Source organism: Rhinatrema bivittatum, chromosome 8 (assembly GCF_901001135.1).
Source record: "Rhinatrema bivittatum chromosome 8, aRhiBiv1.1, whole genome shotgun sequence".
Classification (NCBI taxonomy): Eukaryota; Metazoa; Chordata; class Amphibia; order Gymnophiona; family Rhinatrematidae; genus Rhinatrema; species Rhinatrema bivittatum.
In genome coordinates, this window is record NC_042622.1 from 37,840,482 (window position 1) to 37,866,021 (window position 25,540).

Genomic DNA, 25,540 nt, shown 5'->3' on the forward strand with positions numbered 1-25,540 from the left:
GAGAAGTCCATTAACTGCTATAAATCAATTTGATTTAGGGAATGGCCTCTGCTATTACTGGCTTTAGTAGCTTGGGATCTACTTAATGTTTGGTTACTTGCCAGGTACTTGTGACTTGGATTGGCCACTGTTGAAAACAGGACGCTGGGCTTGATGGACCCTCGGTCTGACCCAGTATGGCAACTTGATATGTTCTTATGTGCTTTGGTACATTAAAAGAAATAGGAAAACTTCCTGAAATTTTGAAAAAGTAAGGTATGATAAAATGCATGTGTTCTTAAAATGGTGTTTTTCATTTACATTCTGCTTTTTGTGGCTTTTCAATTTGGACACGTGCAAGGTGTTGCATATAGGGAAAAATAACCTTGCTGTTGTTAAACAATGTTAGGTTCCATATTAGGAGCTACCACCCAGGAAAAAGATCTAGATAGATATAGTGGATAATACATTGAAATCATCGGCTCAATGTGCTGCAGCAGTCAAAAAAGCAAACAGAATGTTAGGAATTATTAGGAAGGGAATGGTTAATAGAACGGAAAATGTCAATGCCTCTATCGCTCCATGGTGAGACTGCACCTTGAATACTGTGTACAATTCTGGTCGCCGCATCTCAAAAAAGATATAGTTGTGATGGCGAAGGTACAGAGAAGGGCAACCAAAATGATAAGGGGAATGGAACAGCTCCCCTATAAGGAAAGGCTGAAGAGGTTAGGGCTGTTCAGCTTGGAGAAGAGTTGGCTGAGGGGGGTATATGATAGAGGTCTTTAAGATCATGAGAGGTCTTGAACGAGTAGATGTGAATCGGTTATTTACACTTTAGAATAATAGAAGGCCTAGGGGGCATTCCATGAAGTTAGCAAGTAGCACATTTAAGTCTAATCAGAGAAAATTCTTTTTCACTCAACGCACAATAAAGCTCTGGAATGTGTTGCCAGGGGATGTGGTTAGTGCAGTTAGTGTAGCTGGGTTAAAAAATGGTTTGGATAAGTTCTTGGAGAAGTCCATTAACTGCTATTAATCGAGTTTACTTAGGGAATAGCCACTGCTATTAATTGCATCAGTAGCATGGGATCTTCTTGGTGTTTGGGTAATTGCCAGGTTCTTGTGGCCTGGTTTGGCCTCTGTTGGAAACAGGATACTGGGCTTGATGGACCCTTGGTCTGACCCAGCATGGCAATTTCTTATGTTCTTATTACATCCAGAATTTCCCTATCTACAGAGGGCTCACAATCTAAGGGGGTCATTTATTAAGCTGCAATATTTTTCCCGGAGGGGAAAATACTGGGGGATGTACAAAGTGGAGGTATGCAGCACTGCTGCTTTATGAATCTCATGGTATTTTGCTCCAAAAAATCAATGTGATGAGAGACCTGGAACTGTGGGGCTACCATGCCTTAAAGGAGCTGATCCGCCCTGGCAAACACTACCCTCCCCACCATGAGTGCAAAATGCCCTGGTGGTTTCCATAGATCCCCTGTTCCATTCTTTCCCTCACCTCCCCTGGAGGTGGCTGAAATGTAAATAAAATCATATTTAAAGTTTTACATTTCTGGGGCAGTCCCTGCCCCCAATCTCCTACCCTCTCTCCTCTTTGACTTAAAAATCAGACCCCAGGAAGACCAGGCCACCCACTTTCTGGACCCCCCACATCCTTGCAATAGAAGCCTTGGTGGTGTAATGAGGGCTTAGCGCATCCCTTAGGCTCCAGGCCTAGCAGCAACCATTTTTCAAAATGGCACAGGCTGTCCCTTAAGTGATAGAGGTAAAGGCATGGGGTCTGGCCAGCGGGTGCCGTTTTGAAAAAAACAGTCATGGCCAGACCCGGAGCCTAGGGGGGCTCTCTGGGCCTCCAACCCACCAGGCTTCTATTTTAAGCGCAGGAAGGTCCAGAGGAAGGCTAGAGTGATGGGTGGGGGATCCAGAATCTGGGGGTCTAATTTTTAAGTCAAGAGGGAGAGGCTGAGGGTTAGGGGGACAGGGCCTGCTCCAGGAGGTTAAAAGCTTTAAATATTTTGTTTTATATTTTGTGCCTCCAGGGTCGGTGGGAGGTATGAGACAGAAGGTCTATGGAGTCCCCCAGAGTCTTTTACATAGTTTGGAGAGGTTGTTAGTCAGGGCTAATCCGTCTTCTAAGACATTTGTTTATTTATTTACAAATGTTTATATTCCACCTTTATCAAATATTTGTGCCCCAGGATTATCGGGATTTATGTTAGCATCCCGATGCTCCCAGGGGAAATTAGCTACAGTCCAAATGATGCGGCTTGCGATTTTTGAGGAAAGCCACATTATTTAATTTGCATGTTTTAGGGTAAGAATAAGCTTATTAGCATGTACTTGCATGCTAATCAGCTCATATTCATATGTGCAGTGCCAGTGGCTAAACACCACAAGTTATTTTAAATACCTCACGTTACCACTGTGTTTACCAGGTGGTGTTTACTGACCGGTAAATGGCCTAATGCAGCTTAGTAAATGACTTCCTAAGTTTGTATCTGAGGCAATGGAGGGTAAAGTGACTTGCCCAAGGTCACAAGGAGCAAGAGCAGGATTTGACAGCTGACTTCCCTGGTTTGCAGCCTGCTGCTCTAACTGCTAGGCTACTCCTTCACTCCGAAATGTAAATGTACCATAAACCTGACTAGGATCCCTATTGAGGACTGAAAACTCTTCTATTTATGCTGTCTTAAAATATATCTTTAATTTTGTGAGTAAGTTAATTTTTATGTGAACAGATGATGAGCCTGTAGCACAACCCCAACTAATCCAAGGATTTTAAGAGAACTGGCAGCTCTGCTGGCTGACATTTTCAATGCTTCTTTAGAGTCAGGAGTAGTTCCAGAGGACTGAGGACAGGTGGATGTGGTTCTTACTCACAAAACTGGAAGTAAGGAGAAGAATGGAAACTACAGACTAGTTAATCTGGCCTCTGTGGTGAGCAAATTAATGGAATCACTGCTAAAACTGAGAATAGTTCAGTTTCTGGAATCCAATAGATTACAAGATCTGAGGTCGGTCTTGTCAGATAAAAGTGATCAATTTCTTTGATGGGGTGGCCAGAGTGTAGGATCAGGAGATAGCGCCAGATGTTGTGTACTTGGATTTTGATAAGGCCTTTGACACGATTCTGTATAGGTGACTTATAAATTGATTACCTTTGGTATAAGCCCTAAAGTAACTGACTGGGTTAGAAACAGGGTAGGGTAAACTGAGTTCACTCTGAGGAGAGGGACATTACTAGTAGTGTGCCTCAGGGACCGGTCCTTGGACCAGTTCTTTTCAACAGTATTGGAGTGACACTGCATAAGGATTATCAGGAAAGGTTTTTCTTTTTGCTGATATCACAATCTGCAACAGAGGAGACAGCCAGAAAGGTGTGGAAATGAAGCCTCGAGGAATAGTCTATGGTCTGGCAGTTAAAATTTGATGCTAAAATATGCAGCATTATGCATTTAGGTTGCATAAATCGAAGGGAGAGGTACATCTTTGGGCGGGGATAATCGATTCTGATGAACTTAAGATGGCCAAACAGGTGGATATGGCGATGGCAAAAGCCAGAATGATGCCTGGAGCATAGGGAGAGGAATCATTAGCAGAAGAAAGTTGGAAATATTGCCTCATGTACAAGTCCCTGATAAGACCTCATTTACAACACTGTATACAGTACTGAAGACTGCATCTTCTAAAGCAGGGGTCGGGAACCCATGGCTCGCGAGCCAGATATGGCTCTTTTAAGGGCTGCATCTGGCTCGCAGACGTTTCGCCACACTTTCCCGCTGACCCAGCTGCTGCCCGGTCCTCCTCCGCCCGGGCTTAAAATGCTGTCAGCCCGGGCGGAACGCGGCAGGACAGCTGGAGTCAGCGGCACCGGCGAGCTCTCTTCTTCCCGCCCCCCCCCCCCCCGCGGCCCGGAAGAGGAAGTGGAGCGTATCGGGTGCCTGCGCAGCAAGAAGAGGCCACGCTAGTGCGCTCGGCATTGGCCCGAAGAAAAGAAGACTGCAGCGCGGCTCGGAGGAAAATGAAGAAATTCAGCCGCGGCCGATGGGACTCCGCCTCCGCGAGGGCTGAAAATGAAGAGGTTAGCGTTGGGAGGAGGCTGCTGCTGCCGCGAGTTCCCGGGGTGGGGGAGAGAGAGAGTGAATGAGCGAGAACTCGCGGCAGCAGCAGCCTCCTCCCAACGCTAACCTCTTCATTTTCAGCCCTCGCGGAGGCGGAGTCCCATCGGCCGCGGCTGAACCTCTTCATTTTCCTCCGAGCCGCGCTGCAGTCTTCTTTTCTTCGGGCCGATGCCGAGCGCACTAGCGTGGCCTCTTCTTGCCGCGCAGGCACCCGATACGCTCCACTTCCTCTTCCGGGCCGCGGGGGTGGGGGGGGGCCTGTGTGTGTGTGTGTGTGTGTGTGTGTGTGTGTGTGTGTGTGTGAGAGAGAGAGATTGCATGTATGTGAATGATTGAGAGCCTGTACATGTGAAAGAGAGTATGTCTGTGATTGAGAGCCTGCCTGTGAGAGAGAGAGCATGAATGTAAGTTTACCATTGGGAACCTGTATGTGTAAGTTTGTGATTGAAAACCTGTTTATGTGAAAGAGTATGTGTGTATGATTGAGATCCTTTGTGTGTGAGAGAAATCATGTGTATGTATGATTAAGAGCCTGTGTGTATAAGTAAGAGAGAGATCATGTGTGTCTGTGTGTGATTGAGAGCTGGTTTACGTGATGGAGCATGTGAGTATGTGATTGAGAGCCTGTGTTTAAATGAGAGAGAGAGATCATGTGTGTCTGTGTGTGATTGAGAGCTGATTTAGGTGAGGGAGCATGTGAGTATGTGATTGAGAGCCTGTGTGTAAATGAGAGAAAGAGAGGACATGTTTGTAAGCATGTGAATGAGAGTCTGTGTGTGAGAGAAAAAGCATGTATTTATGTGATTGAAAGCCTGTGTGTGTGTGTAAGCGTGAAAAGATAGACAGCATGTGTGTAAATGTGTAATTAAGAGCCTATATAAGTGAGAGAGAAAAAACATGTGTATATGTGAGTACTGAGAGCATGTGTGTATAGGTGTGTCATTGAGAGCCAGTGTGAGAGAGAGCGCTGGTATGTGACTGAGAGAGGAGAAAGTTCCAAGCAAACCACCCCACCTCCTGCTAATTCAGAACAATCTCAGGAAACCTGGATATCAAACGTTCCCAGGTATGCAGAGCAAAAAAAATTTTGTATCCTTATTATTTTTCATTACTGGGTCTTTGTGTCTGCTATTTTGAAATATTTTGTTGGTATCTGGAAATGTTTTATATGAGTTTTTAATTATTGGATATTCCACTCATCAGCTGTTTCGAAATATGTTCTTTTTGTTAGTACAGTTTTACTGCTGATGATTTTATATTTCTTGATTTGTTTTATAAGGATGGGTGATGTTTCTTTTTTCCTTTGTTACACTGCATACAGAGACTCTGGCTTGTTGCAGTTTCCAATTCAGTTTTTTCTGCATGCTTCTTGTTATGCGTTTTGGTCTCTTTATTCTATGTTAGGTGAGGGACAGCACGTGATTCAGGTGAGGTTTTCTGCTGGCATGTAGTTTCTGTGTAGGACTCTATAGCAGCCTGACTTGGTCCGTTTTCCTAATAGGAGATGTATTGGTGTCTTAAGGCCTGGTGTAATATTTTCAGAGACTTATTGTACTTTAAAAGTGTGATCTTACATAAAATGCACACATTTACTTGTATTTAGTTTTAAACATATTGTATGGCTCTCATGGAATTACATTTTAAAATATGTGGCGTTTATGGCTCTCTCAGCCAAAAAGGTTCCTGACCCCTGTTCTAAAGGATATAGAGGAGTAGATTTTATAATGTGAGTGCGGTTCTTGGAGCATGCACTTGGACGCGCCGATTTTCTAACATGTGTGCTCTGGATTTTATAATCTGCGTGCTCATGTGCAGGCAGTGCACGCAAGGGTGGGGTGAATTTATGCAAACTCCTCGCGGTGACACAATCGTGCCTTTCCCAGTTCCCTCCCAGTCCGCTGAATTAAGGAGCGGACTGGAAGGGAACTTCTCTAACCCCCTGCCTAACCTTCCTTCCCCTATCCTCCCCACCCCCTAAAACTCACCTACTTTGCCTGGGTTTTAAAAAAAAAATTTATTTTATTACTTGCTGCTCCTCGTTTGCAGAAGTAATTTACACACGCCGGCCGGCTGCCGGCACGAGCTTCCCCACTGTCCTGGCCGGCCTCCATCCCACCCTGCCCAGAACACGCCCTCCCGGCCTGCCCCTTTAAAGATGCCTGACACTCGGGTGTGTACTGGGGTTTACACGCGTGGGTGGGCCCCTTCGAAAATTCGCCCGGCGCACACAAGGCCTGGCCACGCGCATAAATCCTGGGCCTGTTAAAATCCGGGCAAAATTGTTTAGATTCAGTCCAAACGGTGGCTACTAAAATGGTCAATGGCCTTTCTTAGAGGGACATTTAAATATCTCCAAGGTTTTCATGCAGAGGAGGTGGGCCTCTTTCAAAGGAAAGGAAGCTCTAGAGCAAAGGGTCATGGGATGAGAATGTAAGAGAAGACGCAAGAGTAATCTTAAGAAATATTCCTTTACACTCAGAGAGGGTGGTGGATGCATTGAACGGCCTGGCCTGCCAAGGAGGTGGTGGAGACAAGGTCAGTATTTGAATTCAAGAAAGCATAGGTTAAACACAGAGGATGTGAGGGAGTAGTAGAAATTGTAAAGCTGAATAGTTGGTGTGGATGGGCAGACTGGATAGGCCTTAATGGTCTTTTTCTGCCGTCATATTTTTCTATGACTTACAGGGGAAAAAAGAGATCCAGGCAGATCTAGGAAAAAGTGGACTGATAGTAATCTATAATGATGCCAAAACAGATATTCTTGCCAAATCCATGATTGATGATGATGATGATGATGAACTGAATCCATGCTGAAGTGCCTGAAAGGCAAAATATAAATCAAATAAATAAAATTAAGGCACGTACTTGGTGATTTTTCTTTTGTGCTCAGTGGCTCTGGTGTATTCGACAGCACAAGAATTCTTGGAGTCAGTCAAATGTATTATTTAGAATGAGGCCATACGGCATGAAAAAGCAATTACTCCATAAGATATAAATCTGAGAGGTCTATGAAAAAAAAGTCTGCTCTCCAGCATATACAGTAGGCACAGAACAGTGACAGGCCCTGTAAATATGCCAATGGCTGAAAAGCTACAGTGTTATTCATTGCTGATTAGATGCATAGAATTAAAAACAAAATATAATCACAAGTCAAGATGCATTAAATCTGGAAATGACTGCAAAGCTATGGTTGCCAATCCCCACCCCCCACCCCCATTCTATTCAAAATTCAGTATTGCAGCTCACCCTAAACTTCACACGTGCACAGAAGACATCATGTACCCTGCGCCTCTCACAGCCAGGTCACAAAATAAATGTTCTTAATACCAAAAGAAAAATCCATGTTTGTTTGTCCCGGAGCCCACATTTTCAGCACACGAGAATCATAAATGTAACCAGTATTAATTTTGCTGTTTTCCATTCATTCAGATTCCTCGCCTAATCCTAATTTGACATTTCTGCCCATTATTTGTATGGAATAATTGTGCTCCCAGCTTGTCAGCAGGGGTAATGCACAAGTTGGCATCAACACACTCCATTACATTTTTTACATTTTTGTTTTTAATAAGTTGGATATTTATTAATGGTTGATCTTCCAACAGCAAAGGCCCTGCAACACTGCAGGCAATCCTATATAACCTGCTTAAAAAACGCCTGCATCTTGCTTTTTATTTGGATTTAATGATTTAGCCAGAGTCGCAAAGGCCATCATAGCAAAAGTAAAGCAGTGCTAAAAACTGCCTGTGAAAACACATTCCTGCCACCATTCCATCCCATATAATTAATAGTTCCATGGCATGAGACAGGGCTTATGAAGGTGATCATTTGATGAGCCAGCGCCTCCGGCCTGTAAATCATTTGGGATATAAAAGTTGCCATGGGGCAGCTCAGTTGACTACGCCAATATGGGAATTCATTATGGTGTTAGAAAATACAGCCCTAAATTTAATGATAGCAAGCCCCATAATGCAGCAAGTGATGGGATTATTTTACTGTAATTGAATGGAGAAATGTAACAAGTATATACAGTTAAATATTAACATTACACTACTAGTTGAAATTTCTACAGCACTACATGATGTACGCAGCGCTATGCAGATGCATATAGGAGTCTGTCTCTGCTCCATGGCGTTTACAATCTAGTTGAGACACAGACAAGGCAAATATGTATTTCTATTGATATAATCGCTCTCTACATGCATGCACGCTTTTCTGTTGGTGGATATTAAAGGCCAAATTTTAAAACGGCCGTGCGCATAAAGATAGACACTTACGCACGTGGCCAGGGCCTGCGTGCGCCGCGCACATTTTCAAAAGGGCCCGGCCACACGCGCAAGTGCAGATACATGCACAAGTGCTGGGCCCTGAGAAAGGGGGCAGGCCGGGGGGGGAGGGGGGGGAAGACGAGGTCTGGGCAGGGAGGAGGCCGGACGGGACAGCGGTGATTAGCAACTGTCCCGGGGAAGCAAGCGCCAGCCGACTGCCAGCGCGTGCAAACTACTTCTGCTCAAGGGGAGCAGTCGGTAACAAAAAAAGTGTAAGTTGCTGGGAAGGGTTTAGGGGGTGGGGAGGAAAGGGGAAGAGGGAGGAAGTTTAGGTGGGGGGGGTAGGGAACTGGGGAAGGCCCGATTGCGTTGCTGCACGTAATTTACTAAATTCCCCCCCCCCCCCCGCGTGCACCGTCCGCACATGCGTGCGGGGTTTTTTAAATCTGGCGCCCGTGTGCGCACGCACGGCCCATGTATTTTAAAAAATGTACGCGCCGGCGCACGCGTGTTATAAAATCAGCGCATCCATGTGCGCGAATCAGGAACCGCCCACATGTTTTAAAACCTACCCCTTATTTAAAATGCGTTACTTTCCTAATCCCAAAAAAAAAAAAGAGCTCTAGGCAAGGTACAATAAAATAATCATAACATCAAAAATAAAAAATTTTAACAAACCTATAAACCCTTAAAAGTTGTAGCAATTAACTTCTATAGGTGTGTTTACCTTAAATAAGAGATTTCTACAGGTAACATTTGTTCTAATTTATTTATTTATTTATTTTTAATTTTTATATACCGGAATTCCTGTATGCAATACAAATCAATCCGGTTTACAAGTAACGAAAAGGTTGCCCTGGTCTGGGAGGTTAGACCGGGGTAATTTTACATAGAACATTGAACAATAACTAATCAACCATTGAATATTATTACAAGGAACATTGAAAGTAACAATAATATTTAACAAATATAAACAAATAACAAAATAACCTTATTCGTGTATTGAATAGTATGTGTGTGTTCACATTTTTACAAGGAACTTTAGTAGCGTAAATGGTCTGCAGTAAGCGGTAATATAAAGGTGAATAATGACTGTTAAATAGACATGCGAATAAGCAAGTACGGGTATGAAATTAAGTGTCAAGGTGTTAGTGACACCCTGCATAGGTTGGATCTGAAAGTCAGGAGGGTGCCTAGTTACACTCTGGGAATTGGAATGCTTGCCTGAAGAGCCAGGTTTTTAACCTTTTTTTGAACTCTGGTAGATTGGGTTCGAGTCGTAGGTCTGGTGGTAGCGCATTCCATTGGTGTGGTCCCGCAGTGGAGAGTGCTCTTTTTCTTAGTGTTTAGTCGCAGCTCCTGCCAAATCATGTGCCTTTGTAGGCGTTTCTGATGGGTCTGGAAGATAAGTGTGGACGAAGTTGGGTTTGTAGAGATATAGGTGCGACGTTATGAATTGCTTTATGAATGATGGTTAAGGTTTTATATAGGATACATATATTTGGAGCAGTGGAGCAACCATGCGTGTGCCTTGTCCTGGTGTGGCATGTGCTACCATCCTGATCAGCCCTTGCATGATACACGATATCATACAGTGTAGGGCCCCAATATTATAAAAAGTATTGTCTCACAGATACCCCCCACATGCAGCACACACCATCCTCCCGCAGGTACTTGGGCACAGGTCTTCAACGTGGCACATTCTATATTCTTCACAGGTCCCTGGCACTGCACACAATATGATCCTCTGCAGATCTACATGTAAAAAAAACCCCTCACTATATATGTTAGGGCAGGGGTGGCCAACTCTGGTCCTTGAGAGCCACAAACAGGCCTGGTTTTCAGGATATCCACAATGAATATGTATTAGATACATTTGCATACAGTGGCGGCAGTACATGCAAATCTATCTCATGCATATTCATTGTGGATATCCTGAAAACCTGGCCTGTTTGTGGTTCTCGAGGACCGGGATTGATTACTCTGTATGGTGAATATGATCATTGAAAATAATTTAATTAAAATGTCTTCCATTAAGGGGCGGATTTTAAAAGCCCTGCTCACGTAAATCCGCCCGGATTTACGCAAGCAGGGCCTTGCGCGCCGGCGCGCCTATTTTCCATAGGCCGCCGGCAAGCGCAGAGCCCCAGGACGTGGGTAGGTCCCGGGGATTTTTGAAGGGGGCGAATCGGGGGCGGGACCGGATGATGCAGCTTTTCGGAGGCGGGGCACGGCGTTTCGGGGGCGTGGTGCCGGCCCGGGGGCGTGGTCCAGGCCTCCGGACCAGCCCCCGGGTCGGAAGATGGCGCGCCAGCAGTCTGCTGGCGCGCGTAGATTTACATCTGCTTCTCGCAGGCGTAAATCTAGGGACAAAGGTAAGGGGGAGGTTTAGATAGGGCCGGGGGGTGGGTTAGGTAGAGGAAGGGAGGGGAAGGTGAGGGGAGGGCGAAAGGAAGTTCCCTCCTAGGCCGCTCCGATTTCGGAGCGGCCTAGGAGGGAACGGAGGCAGGTTGCGCGGCTCGGCGCACGCAAGGCTGCCCAAAATCGGCAGCCTTGCGCACGCCGATCCAGAATTTTAGAGGATACGCGCGGCTATGCGCGTATCTTATAAAATCCAGCGTACTTTTGTTTGCGCCTGCTGCGCAAACAAAAGTACGCGATCGCGCTTTTTAAAAAAATCTACCCCTAAATGTTTATGCCAATAAACTGTTGAATGCAGTTCTCTCATGTTTCTTTCATTTAGCCAATTTAATATTGGTCCAAAGAATATTCTTAAAAATTCTTTGGGCCTGGCTCTTAGTTCCAACTTGGCCCCACAGGGGGCTTTAGATGCTGGAAGAGTTTGTATTGGCTCAATACAGCTGCCCAGCTGTGGCGTTCCCAGTAATTTGTGCTTTATATTAGCCGCCAGATCAATTTAAAATTGACTTCAAGGCATTCTCTCTTATTCACAAAGCATTAAACAAGGAAGATCCCCAATTCTTATGTTCTTTACCCAAGATTTATAGGTCGGAGCGAAACAAGATCTGATGGGAAGGGTCTCCTGGATGTTCCCAGTCTGCATCAGGTGAAATTAGCAGATTCAAGGGGAAAAATGTTTTCAGGTGCTGCAGCCATTCCCTGGAATAGTTTTGCCAGAAGCTTTATGCTCAAAGTGTGTTTTAAGACTTAAAAAAAAGGCTAAAAATCTACCTTTGAGAGAAGGCCTTTTCATAAAAATGCAGGCAGTTCCTGTTTTTGGCTGCTTGTTAGTTTTTTTTTTATTTTATGGATTTTAATTGATGTTTTGTGTATTTGTCCAATGTTAGTTTCATGGCCTTCACGTTACTTTCTGAATGTTTTTTTGTAACCCGTTTAGAATTTTTGATAATGCGGCCTATAAATATTTTAAACATTAAACAAATATAAATATTCTTATGTGGATCAAATTATTAAAGCTGAAGCCATTTTTTTTTTCTGACGAGAGTCTGGTCTGCTCAGATACGGAAAAGCCATTCTCCCTTCTTCTGCCTTTCAGATCAGTGATGAGAGAGGCAGTATTAGAAAGGCATGGCCCCATGCTGGATTACTGCTTAACTTCAGTGCTACTTTAAACTGCAGAACTTCCGAGAAGCATCTGTGGTCCTCAGGAAATCTGGGCCTATTTTAAACCACTTATGGTAATTCTGGGGCAAGTAGTTCTCTTTGGAGTCATGCGTGTCAATTTATCAGAGCCTGCAACGAAATCACGGCACACACTGCAGCCTTCCAGGAATGATATATCAAGAAAGTATACACACAAAAAACTCTTCAATTTTTCCTTAGTTAAAAAGATCAAATTACAGATGAAGAATTGACAAACAAGCTCAGATTCAATCTGTACCCTTTCCCTTCCCTGTCAGTTGAAAATGATGGGAGTATGGGGGCTGGGGTGGAGGAAAGGAAGAAGAGATTCTGTCTCTTTGATTTGACCACTCATCAGGCTATCTGGACTACCTTCCTCTTAACCTGTTTCTGGTGTCTTCAAGCTGTCCACAGATTTTTCACAAACTGACTTATCTTTATCATTTCAGCATGAAATAGGAACCAGACGTGTGCATGAGATACACGAATGTATATTTCCTTTCACAGCAGAGAAAAGTTTTCTAAGTTATGGAAGCAAGTGATTCATCATCGCTCAAGAAAAATGATACCCATCATGTACTGCACAATATCTGAAAAGTACGCTTGAAAGTAACACAATTTTGTGTTTTAAGTTTTCTGCTACAAGTTTATTAATTGCTCGCTGTCCACAGAATTGTAGGACGGCAGTGGTGTCCCCTGTTCTGAAGAATGCCAGCTTGGATCCTAGGCTATGTAATAACTATCACCCTATTTCAAATTTACCGTTCCCTGCAAAGCTTTTGGAGAAGGTGGTGACTAGACAAAGGTCTTCCTTTTTAGAAAAGGAGGAAGTTTTGGATTCAGCACAGGCAGGTTTTAGCATAGGGTGTGGCACAGAAACCTTGATGGTCTTTTACTAACGGATGAAATACTCTCTAAGGGAGAAATGCAGTTTTGATCCTTTTGGATCTTTCTAGTGCATTTGACTCAGTGGACATTCTTTACTGTTACAACACTGTAAATCTTGTAGGATTGAGAAATAGAGTACTATAATGGGCAGAGAGATTTTTACTTAATAGAAAATAGATGGCTGTATTCCAGGGAGAAACCTCCAGTGTGAAGGAAGGGAAATGGGGTGTTCCTCCAGGGTCATCTCTTTCCCCATTACTAATCAATATATTTCAGGCACAGTTGGGGGAAGTTAATTTGTGATGCTCGGTTCAATGCATTATCTATGCTGATGAAGTGTAGATATTGGCACCATTAGATAAAGCTGCTGAAGATATTTCTGTGTATAAATCTCATTTACCTCAATGGTTGAAAGTAGCAATTTGGCAGTAAATACTAGTTAAAAAAAAAAAAAAAGGTGCTTTGGCTAGGAATAGGGAAGGTCCAAAAGAGTCTGAAATTGAATGATCTTGATCTGATGATGAAAAAAGTAGTAAGATCTTTGGGTATAATTCTGGATTCAGAGCTGCGCCTAAAAAAAACACACATAGCAATAACTCAATGTCTATCTAAAAGTAAAAATGATAAGACAGCTTACATCCTTTTTGGACTGGGGTTCTTTGAGAATTGTAGCTTACGCACAGGGATGGTAACTTCTGAAGAGTTGCGCACATGTCGGTATGCGCCAATGGACGAAGCCATTTTATAACATATGCGCATATACACATGCATGGTATGAATAGGCTCTACGTACTTTCATGTGCACACAATTTTATGTAGATGTGCACACGTGGGTGCAAATGCCAACTCTACCGCGTAAATGAAGGAATTTTAGTTGATATGCGTACCGACGCAATTACCAGTTTCAAACACTTCATTCCCAGTTCGCCCAGGAAAAGGATAGGACTTTGTATCCCCCACCCCTAGTTAAACAGCCTCCCTTTTACCCCCAACCCTTAAAACTCCGCTAACTAGCCTAGTTTTTATCATTTCATGACTTACACACCATCTATAGCATAAATAAAGTTATGCGGTAGGGGACCCCGTCGCGCGCTTGGGCGCAGAGATACTTATGCACTGGTTTCATTCAAAATTCCAGGAATGCCCATGGCCCCACCCAGACCCTATCCTACCCCTTTAAAAAAAAAAAAAAAAAAGCTGTGCGTGTGTACCAGGAGATATGCGAGTACTAGCGCGCCTTTTAAAATTTGTGCGGTGTACACCGGCCCAACTTCTGCACGTATCTCCCGGCTTTGGCGTAGGGCTTTTAAAAATTCACCTTTTATCTCACTTGGATTATTGCAATGCGCTGTTTATGGGATTATCTATAAAATCGTTGCTTGAGGCACAAGCAATTAAAAATACCACGGTACACATAACCAGCAGCCCCAGAAGATCATTAGCTAGGCCATTACTATTGGGCCCACATTGGTTTCCAGTGAATATGCGGTGCAAATTCAAAATTTTAATGTTGGCATCAAGTCCTTGAATGGCTCATGTACCCCTCATTTTAAAGTAAAATTAAAATGGTACAAGATTAGCAGTAATTTGCACTCGACAAAAAAATACTCTCTTGAAATACCAAACAAAGCTTGTCGTAAAAAAAAAAAAACCCAAAACAAACAAAAAAAACCAAACCCAAACACCCCCCCCTCCCCAATTACAAAATCAGTCATTCACAGCTGGGATTCTGTTTTTTAGGAAACTCCCTTCCTCTAAGTCTAAAGGAAAAAAAGAATATTTTGAAGTTTCATAAGAACTTGAAAACTTGGCTCTTGATGGTGGCTTTTAGCAATTAGAATCCATCTCTTCTTTGAAAAAATTTTGAAATTTTGAATTTTTATATGATTTAGTACATAAGATAATGGCTTTCCCCTGTAATTACGAAGTCTTAAATGGAATGATTATATAGTTTAGATAATGGCAGTGGATAATTAAGAAGCTGTTGATTGTATTTTTTTTTTAATCGTTTTTATTTTTATTATTTATCTGTGATTGATTGTTTTAATTTTGTTGTAAATCGCTTTGGAAGATTTGAAGTAGGAAGTGATTAATAAATAATTTTAAATAAATACAAAATAAATAATCTTTACAGGAACTGGCAAGGCATGTGCCTCTTCTCCTTTGTCAGACTGGGGGGCTTAACTCAAAGGGCACACAGGAAACACAACCTTCCCTTTCAAAAGCAAACATCTGTCCTGCTCTTACTTAATCTAGCCTCCCTTGTGCCTAAGGGACATCCAATTCCAGACAAACTCTGGGGGAGACAGTGTCATTAATGGCTTGTCCCTCTGCAGCTGACTACCCCAAGGGGTCTCTACAGTTTTAACTAGACAAAATATCTGAAATACTGGATTACAAGAAGGAGTTAAAGATTCTTTGAAAGAAGTCCAGAAGAAAAAAACAACTTTGGTTTTCAGTAAAACTTTTGATAGAAGCTTTATGAAGGCACTTGATGTAGATAAATATTATACCAGAAAATGTCAACTTGTTTGCATTTCAGTTTTGACCAGTAAAGCTTCTCTCATCATCCTGATATTTCTCTTTTCTCTAGAGTTAGAACATTTGGTAAAAACAAAGCAAACCAAAAAACAACAAAAAAAGGTAGAAGAGGTCTAGAATTCATATTTTTCCAGATCTTGCAAGTTTTGTTTAGAATGTCTTGACTTTTTTTGCATCTCAAGCCATTCTTGACCTACTCCAGTCTGATTTTCGCCCTCTACATTCAACTGAAACAGCCCTTGGCAAAGTCTCCAATGACCTCTTTACGGCTAAAGCCAAAAGGTCTTTACTCAGTCCTTATCCTCCTTGATCTATCCTGTTTTTGACACCGTTGATCACCACCTACTCCTTCATACTCTGTCCTCACTTGGATTTCGGGGCTCTGTCCTGTCTTGGTTCTCTTCTTAGCTCTCCCATCACACTTTTAAAGGCCGATGCAAGAATCTTGGCACTAATGAAATGTGTGCTGGTTTTCAGTATACTTTTTTACACCAAGATTTATTTATTTTTATCTCCCGTTGCAGTAAGCTAATGCTATTCTAGTGCACTGGGAGTTAAAACACACATAAAAAATCTGTAAAATGTAATGACATTTTAACTAGGGAAGGGGGTGAAGACATCCCTAACAGGCTATCCAGGTAAATAGCTGCAGCCACTACTGCCAGTTACCTGGATAAATTCTGATTTATCCGTCTATGTGGCAGCAGGAAGCAGCTGCCAGATAGATGGATAAATCAGTACTTGTACAGCCATCTGTTGTGGGTCGCCGCTACTTAGCCCAATAAGTACTTTATCCAGCTAAATAGTAGCGAACCATGCGGTTAGCAGAACAAGTACTGTCTTATGCGGCTATCTGGAGGCTGCTTCCCACTGCCAGACAGACTGATAAACCAGAATTTATCTGGGTAAGTGGAGCAGCCGCTGCCACTTTTAAAATCTTGCTTTCATAGCGCTGGAAACTTAATTCCAGCTCTAACCAGGGGTTAAGTTTCCAGCACTAATAAAGGCGCACTGGCCAGATGCAATCTCTTTGCATGGCGGGGGGGGAGGGGGGGTGTAATACTTAATGCCCTCATTTGCATGGGATTTCCATGCTAGGACGCTAAGCAGTACTCCCATTTGGAAACGCGTGTCTTCCGCGTGCACAACTCGTTGCTGCATCAACAGTAAGTACTGCCTGCAGAAAATGCGCGTTGAAGTGCACGCAGAAAGGTGTGTTTGATTGAACGTACTTTTCTGCATTGGCCTGTTAGTGTTTCCTCTGGCGGATCCTCCTCTTCTGCAAACCCTGCTATCTCTTGTTGTGCCTCAGAGTTCTGTCCTGGGCCCTCTCCTTCCCCTCTCTCTGTATACTGATTCCCTTGGTGCTCTGATTTCCATTCATGGATTTCAATACCACGTTTATGCTGATTACCAGATTTACCTCTCTATGCCAGAAATCCTGTCCCAGATCTCAGTCTGCTTGTCTGACATAGCTGCCTGAATGTTCCAGCACCACCTTAAGCGCAACATGGCCAAGAAAGAGCACTTTTCCCCTCAAGCCCACCTCCCCTCTATTTCTGTAAACACCACGGTCATTATTCCAGTCCCCTCAACCCATAACCTAGGAGTCATCTTCAACTCCTCTCTCTCCTTCTCTACACATATCCAAAACGCAGCTAAAACGGGCCATTTCTTTCTCTGAAACAGTGTTTCCCAACTCTCTCCTGCAGGCACCCCTAACCAGTGAGATTTTCAGGATATCCATAGTGAATATACATGAGAGATTTGCATAAATTGGAGACCCGGGGGGGGGGGGGGGTATGCAAATCTCGCTCAAGCATATTCATTGTGGAAATACTAAAACCTGACTAGCTAGGCGTGCCTCCAGGAGAGGGTTGGTAAACACTGCTCTAACACAGGCCAATTAAAAAAAACCTGCGGGAGAGCCGGCGCTCCAGAGGTGAGTGCCCACTCTCCTGAAGCGCGCCCAGGCACCTCTCCTTGGCGCGTGATACAGTATTTAAATTAGGGCCGGCGCTTATTAGCGGAAGCTGTCAGCGGGTCCAACAACTGACGCTTAATTTTACCGGCAGCTGTTTTCGAACCCACCGACAGCCACGGGTTCAGAAAACGGACGCTGGCAAAATTGAGCGTCCGTTTTCCAACCCGCGGGCCGGTGGGCAGATTTTTTTTTTTAAAGTTTTGGGGATTCCGACTTAATATTGCTATGATATTAAGTCAGAGGGTGTACAGAAATGTTATGAACTGCGCTGCTCGCGGGCCCCTCCGTGAGCAGGTACTCACCATGCCGCTGTCAGGCCTTCTGCACGGCTGGAGCCGCGGACTGTCGCTCCCCATGCGGCCCGGAGACCGCCCTGAATGTCTTCCTTCTCCGCGGTCGGAACCGCGGCCTTCCTGCTTCTCCCCGCGGGGCTGCGACTGCCCTCGACACCATGACCATCTTCGCGGTGTTAAGGCCGCATCCCTGGGCTGGTCCGGCAGCTGGAGCCGCCCCGGGGCTCCTCGCAGCGGCTGGAGCCGCTGCTGACGTCAGGGCCTGTGTTTAGGTCAGCCCTGCCTTCTCAGCATCTCTATGTCGGTGCAGGCCGCTGTCCGTGGTCCTGCACAACTTCCTGTTTGCTTCTTAGGCGCCAGCCAGCGCCCCTCTGCCTGATTTAAAGGGCCAGGCACAGGAAGTGTGCTGGCCCCACCTCTAAGTGGACTTCCTGCTTCAGCCCTATAAAGGGCTGCTCCGTCAGTCTGTTTGTTGCCTTGCATCGGAGTGTCATTCTTCTGGAGGGTCCTGCCTGCCAGAGCTCCATCAGGCCTTCTTGTCTTCTCCATGGAGTTCCTGTTCTCTCGCCATGTCAAGTCTTGTCTTCGTGCCTGAAGTCCCTGTCCAGATGTCCCGTCCAGGTATCCTGATGTTCCTGTCCTGATCTTTGTCCTGATGTCCTGCCATGATAGTCTACGTCCTGATGTTTCTGCCTTCCCTGTGTCTTCATATGTGCTCCTGGCCTTCTGACCTGCTGGGCCTTGGAGTGGCCAACAGGTGGGATCCATCCCTGCGCTCTGGAGCTTCTGTTCCTGCCAGCTGTTGGAGCTTCGGATGTCATTGGTCCCGACATCGGAGTTCCTCCTCGCCTGCATCTTCCCTGCGCATGTCCCGCTTTCCTCGTGGTCTGTGACCAGCCTTCGGGCTGTGTAGGGCACGCAGTGGGACAGGGTGGTCCGTGACTCAGTCCCGCGGGTGGGCTGAGTAGGGCGCCCTGAGAGACTGTGCAATTGTTCTTCTGCCCAAGTGTCTTCTGTGATGTCTTCACACTAGCCTTTGTCTGTGATGCCGTTGCATCCCTACCGGTTCCTGTATCCGAGTCTTGTTACAGTTCCTGCCTGGTTCCAGTATCCAAGTCCTGCTACAGTTCTTGTCTACTGTTCTAGTCTGGTTCCAGTTCTCAGTCCAGCTCCTGTCCTCAACCTCAGGCCAGGTCTGCTGCTCCATGCTGTTCGCAGCAGGTCCGAAAGGGCTCGGAATGGTCGGAGGTCCATTCAAATTCCAACATCCTTGGGTGTTGGCTTTGGGAGCTTGCAGGACTGGCAGAGGGTCAGCCCGCCAGTCACGCTGGAATATGTTGTCAACCTTCGGGTCGGCCCTGGGTGCGCCTGGGATCGGGCTGAGGCCCAAGGGCACACTAAACCGTTCCCAACAGTATGCAAGGCCTCGAGGTTGCAACAGAATGCAAGGCCTTCGAGGCCGCAACACAGAAAAGCAGTTTTTTTTCTCCTTTTCTGTACAGTTACCCGGTGCCATCTGAAATTAATGCCTGCCTTTGGGCAAGCGCTAATTTCTAAGAGTAAAATGTGCGGATTGGCCGCACATTTTACTTTCTGTATTTCAGGTGACTAACTAATAGGCTCATCAACATGCATTTGCATGTGATGAGCGCTATTAGTTTCAGAGGGGTTGGCTGTGCATTTTCCTTACAGTATAAGGGGTAATAGTGCGTCTAAAATGCGCGGCCAAACGGAGGCTAAAAGGTGCGCTCGGCCGAGTGCACCATTCTGTATCAGCCTGTAACATTGCTAAAATCCGTCCTTTCCTTTCTGAAACCTTATCCACTCTCTCATCTCCTCCTACAGACGGGGCTGATCCATCTCTCCGGGGCGCCCAATGCTAAATGCAAATGGGCTGCCACGGTAAAAAGGAGACGCTAGGAGAAATTACGCACCACGATATTAAGTCAGAGGAAGTATAGAAAAACAGTATTTTCTGCTTTTTTGGGCTCCTCCAAAATTAACGCCTGCTCCGGAGCAGGCGTTAATTTTGGTGAGTAAAAATGTGCGCCTTGGAGGGGGAAATCGATAATAGCCTCATCAATATGCATTTGCAAGTGATGAGTACTATTACCTATGCGCACGACTGGATGCAAGTTTTGTACGCGCTAACCCCCGTTTTGCATCGGAGGTTATGGACACGCGTCCAAAAACACACGTCTAGTCGTGGGTTAAACAGTGTGCTGCAGCCACCACATGGTATAGCATCGGCCTGTTAGACTACTGCAACCTGCTACCTATAGGTCTCCCAGGGTGCTCTCTGTCTCCATTACAATCTGTCCTAAATTCAGCTGTGCAACTTATCTTGCACCAGTCACTATACCTGTATTACCCCTCTTCTGAAGTCACTGCATTGGCTCCCTTTTTGTTCCTGCATAGAGTTCAAGCTCCTCTTACTCACTCTGCAGTTCTTCACTATCTCTCCTCTCTTATCTCTTCATGCACTCCATTCAGACAAGTAACTCCTATCTATGCCATCTCCTCTACCGCCAATTCTCAGTTCTGTGCTTTCCCGCTGGCTTCACCATATGCATGGAAAAGTCTTCCTGAGCTGGTGCATCATACTCCCTTCTCTTGCCTTGTTTAAAATCCCATCTAAAAACCCACCTTCATGAGACTTCTTTTAAATCTTAAACTTGACTGTCTTTCAGCCTCCTTAACTAATTTTATCCTGTCTTATTATATGAAACGCCACAAATCTATTTTGCCCTGTATGTTTGTCTTGATTAGACTGAGCAGGGACTGTCTCTCGTGTTGTTTGTACAGTGCAGCATACGTCAAGTAGCACGACAGAAATGTTAAGTAATATAGTTAAATGTCAAAGGAGAACTGCATTTATGGTAACCAAATCAACAGTTTTTTTGTTTTTTTTATTGACTAGACTTTAGTGTCTGATCCGATTGGGTTAAACAAAGATACGTATTTTTTTTGTTTTAATTCGTCACTACTCCTAGGGGAATTATGTGTAAATAAAACGCAAAATTCTGCAAACTTTATATTGGTCAAAATAATTTACATGACAGTCTAAGTAATTACATTTTAAATTAATACAGAAAAAGGTTATTACTTAGAGATACAGATTTTTAAATATTTTGAGCATAATTTCTCTAGAAAATCACTGTAAGTGTCCCTTCCACTCGCTCTCCCTACTCCCCTAGCCACTTTGCCCTCTCAGGACCCCAACTCCTCCACCTGCCAGTATCTCTTCCCCTCCACCTCTAGCTCAACCCCTTCCACTTTATCTCCACTTCCCGAGTTTGACCCTGTTCTCAGTACTGCCCCTCACACAGGCTCCCTCTGTCCCTTCCTCTCTCTAGTACACATACCCTCATACAGGCTCCCTCACTCTTGCATACACACTCACACAAGCTCCCTTTCTCTCTCTCACACATACATCCTCACACAGGCTACCTATGTCTCTGTCTCTCTCTCTCTCACGCACCCCTTCACACAGGCTCTGTCTCACACATACACAATCCCTTCACACAGGCTAGCACCCTCACATACAAAGGATCCCTTTTTCATACACACTCGCAATCTCACACACATACACACTCCTTCACAATCTCCTCATATAGACTTCCCTCTCTCTGGCACCCACACTCAAGTAATTCCCCCCCTGTTCTCTCATATCCCCTCCCCTACACCACCCCCCCCTCGCCTCTCACACACACACATTCACTCTCACCGGGGGCTTTCATCTTCGTCGTGAGCGGCGCATACTCCGTTAGCAGCACATGAGGGCCTTCATCTTCACTGTGACCGGCGTGCTGGGGCCTTCATCGTCGCAGTGGGCAGCATGCGTCCCACGGCAGCCTTCAACTTCGCCATAAATGGCACGCCGGTGCCTTCATCTTCGCGTGCTCTGTTCACGGCATGCCGGGGTCTCCTCTGCCATTTTCTGCGCAGGGGTGAATTCTGCGCAAATTCTGCACTCCGCTTTGCAGTAGACAGCTGGCTCTTCTGCCCTGCCTTAAGCAGCCATTTCAAAAGCCTTCCTTGCCACCTAATGTGTATATTATGGGGCAGATTTTCAAAGGCTACGCCCATAACATACGCGCATAACCTGAGGAAATCTGCCCCTGCGAGCGTGCGCAAGCCCCAGGACGCGCGTATGTCCCGGAGCTTACTAAAATGGGTGGTCCAGGGGGCATGTCTGCGGTCCGGGGGCGTGGCAGAGTGCCCCGACACAGTGGCCTGTGTCGGGACCTGGCCAGCCGGCGCGCGCAAGTTACGCCTGTGAGAGGCAGGCATAACTCCATTGAACAAGGAGGGGGGCATCCAAATAAAAGTTCCCTCTGAGGCCGCTCCGATTTCGGAGGGGCCTTGGAGGGAACGGGGAAAGCCATCGGGGCTCCCCTTGCACGCGCCGACCCTGGATTTTATAACATGCACGCACAAATGTACCCCACGCGCGTAGGAATTAAAATTGGCCCCTATCAGTACACAGTAACAAATTAGTCTCCTTCCTTATCTGCTGCTGGTACTGCCTGACACCTCCACTGTGGCAGGTGTACATAATGAATTCCAAACCATCATGCATCAGCCACAAGCCCGCCAACAGTGGTGCTGGGTTCCAATGCATGAGAAAACAATCTAGGATTCCCGAGGGACTGGCACATCTCAGCTCCACATCTAGAATGATGTGTTGTGACAGGGTTGTTGTGAGGCAGCACTAACATGTTTCAATGTCACTGGAATTCACTGTTCCTATTTAGATCAATCCTGTGGGAGTGCAAGGCCGATATTCAAAAGATCTAGGCACCTGTTTCAAGGAGTTAAGTGCCAAGATCCCTAAATGAAAAATTCCATTCCTCCCCATCTCCAGCGAGTACCTACATTTATTGGGTCCGATATTCAAAGCACGTTCAGCACTAAGTAGCAACTGCTGAATGTGCCCACATTCAGCAGCCGCTGCTTAGCCTTTAAGACCCTTGTACAGCTAAAAGGTTCATGCACAGAAGGTGGGCGTGTACTAGGCGGCTCGGCGGCGCGAGTTAGCCGTATAACTTATATGGCTAACTATTGATATTCGGAGTTAGTTGGATACGTTTACATGGACGTTTAGATGCCCCATAGAAGTCTAAACTTAGCGGGGTAGACTTATCCGGCAAAGTGCACACATATATTGATAAGTTACTTACACAACCAGCTTTGAATATCTACCCCAATATGAACAGACTCCGAAATGTGTGCACCTAAAAAAATGAGCACTGCCAGAGCGGGGATCAGATCAGGGGAGGTAAGCTAGGCACTCAGCACTGATTTCCAACATTAGGACCTAACTTAGGTCCCTAACTATAGGCAAATAAATAACAGGTCTAATTTAAATGCTCTTTTTTTTTTTTTTTTTTAAATATTGGCCTCAGTTTAATATAATTTAATGACATTTTACAGAAAATGTACAGCATATTGTGTTAAATAATTTTGTAGATTATTGTTGGGGAGAGGGGGTTGTTTGGTTTTTTTTGCATTCAAATTGGTATAAATGAAATGATTTTCTCTGCTAAATATTAAAATAATTCCTAACAGGTATAAACTATGAATCATTCACTGAATCATTTTCTGAACTGTGAAATAATAAAATGGCTTCTTGGTTGTAAATAAATGAAAATGATAAACTTAAGAATTAGTTGCAAGGTTTTTATGACCTTATTTCCCAAATTGTGAATCGCGGTCATAAAATGCTCTCATTAAACGCAAGTGACCTATTGGTGTTGCATTATTAAATAAGCTTGGGGCTCTCGAGAATTTCTGCTCAATGTCAAATGTAATTAAAGCCATTGAAAGATTGCTAAAAATACTTTCACGAACTCTCCCCTCGACCTGAAACACAGATTTTATTTTCTTTCATGCTTAAGTCTGCAGGCTGTAATACCTTAATTAAAGAATCCCCAAATGCCAGGAAACAAAACGATAAGGACTATAAAAAGATATTCCTGAAGAAAATGTAGGGTGGGAGACTCACTGAGACCTCATAAATGATATGCCCAATATTTAGGCTTGATGAGAGCTTATAGTGGCGTAAGCTTCTCTATAATATAATCATAGGTCTCAATGAGCTAGATTTAGCGGGACGCTTATGGAAACGGCTGCCCCAATGCACTAATAAATCTCCAGAGTGCTGAAAAAGTTGTACTTAACTTGCAACTTCGAAATCCGATGTCATGTAGACAAAAGCTGGTGATGAAGATGGTGAGATGGTAAAGTCCGACTTCTTTCCGACACGACGTGTTTCGGAGGGGAAACCTCCTTCCTCAGGGGGTCGGATACCGCTATTCCCTGCTTCAGTCTCTTGCCGAAAACACTTGACTCTGCTACGGAAGCTTTTAAGTTGGGACAAGACATTTTAAGTCAGCGTCCACGTCCACAACGCATACCCACAGAATTTTTGACGTCTTTATTGGAATTGGTTCTCTTTAAAAATTATTTTTCTTATCAGCAAGAATATTTTCAGCAAATCCATGGCGTAGCAATGGGGTCTCCGGTAGCCCCCGATATAGCCAACCTCTATGTCTCACACTTTGAAGAAACAGTGTTATATCCATCGCCTTTTTTTAAATCCATCATTCGATGGTCAAGATACATTGATGACATATTTTTTATTTGGAATGACTCCGAACATCAACTATCTGAATTTTTGAAATGGTTAAATTCAGCAAACCCACATTTGAAATTTACTATGACAGTAGATAGAGAGCAGTTATCTTTTTTAGATATTCTTATCTCCAAAAAATCAGGAACAATTCATACTACACTTTTTCGTAAACCCACGGATCGCAATAACTTTTTGAAATTTGAAAGTCATCATCCACGAAGATTTAAAGAAGGTCTACCTGTGGGACAATTCTTCCGTATACGAAGGATCTGTTCTGACCAACATGATTTTTTGCATCAAAGTGCAATCCTGAGTAATAGGTTTCAAGAAAGGGGATATCCTACTGCAACAATTAAAAGGGCCTTTAAAAGAGCTAGGTTCTCTCCTCGAGAATCCCTTTTACAATATAAAAGTAAGAGACAGATTTCACAGACAGTATGTGTGCTAGAACACACAAATCTTACCCAACAAATTAGACAGTCCATACAACGCAACTGGCATGTCCTCAGTCCACATCAGATTTTCTTAACCCCCCCCATGTTTGCATATAGCCGAGGCACTAACATCAGACAACAAGTAGTACGTGCCACCCAACATTCTGATCATGTCTCAGGCCCTCCAGGTCAGACTCAGTGCGGCAATTGCAGCTTTTGCTCCCAAGCCATCACAGGTATTATATGGCAGGACCCTAACACTCAGGTTCACATCACATGGCGACACGCAGTTCACTGCAATTCTGATTTTGTGGTGTACGGACTCATTTGCCCTTGTCATAAGATATATGTGGGCAGAACGACACGTAAGATTAAAGTCCGCTTGATTGAACATAGGAGCCGTATTAAGAACCTTGACACAAAAGCCCCCATAGTATCACATTGCATCGCACACCAACATAAATTTGAACAACTACAGTGGTTAATCATTGAACAAGTGATACCATCTTGGAGAGGGGGAGATAGACTTTCAAAATTAAATCTGAAGGAACATCAATGGATCTACCGCCTTCGATCAGTTGAACCATATGGCCTTAATGAGAAGATAGAGTGGTATACTCTGATTTAAATCGTGTTCAGCATCAGGTCCACTTGTGAGTTACAGTTTTGCTTTTGGCATTCTCAATTTGGCCCCTTATAACGCAATTTAAGTTGTTTCAAAATGGTTTCTGATCACATCAGTATCCCTACATGGACAGCTTTTTGACAGTAGACTGC

The 25,540-nt window shown here is 44.5% G+C and overlaps 1 protein-coding gene across 4 annotated transcripts in view; it reads right to left on the minus strand.

Moving 5' to 3' along the window:
• Nucleotides 1-25,540, minus strand: part of RIMS4 (regulating synaptic membrane exocytosis 4) — a 278,761-nt gene that overhangs the window by 51,510 nt on the left and 201,711 nt on the right. The gene's annotated exons all lie outside the window — the stretch shown is intronic.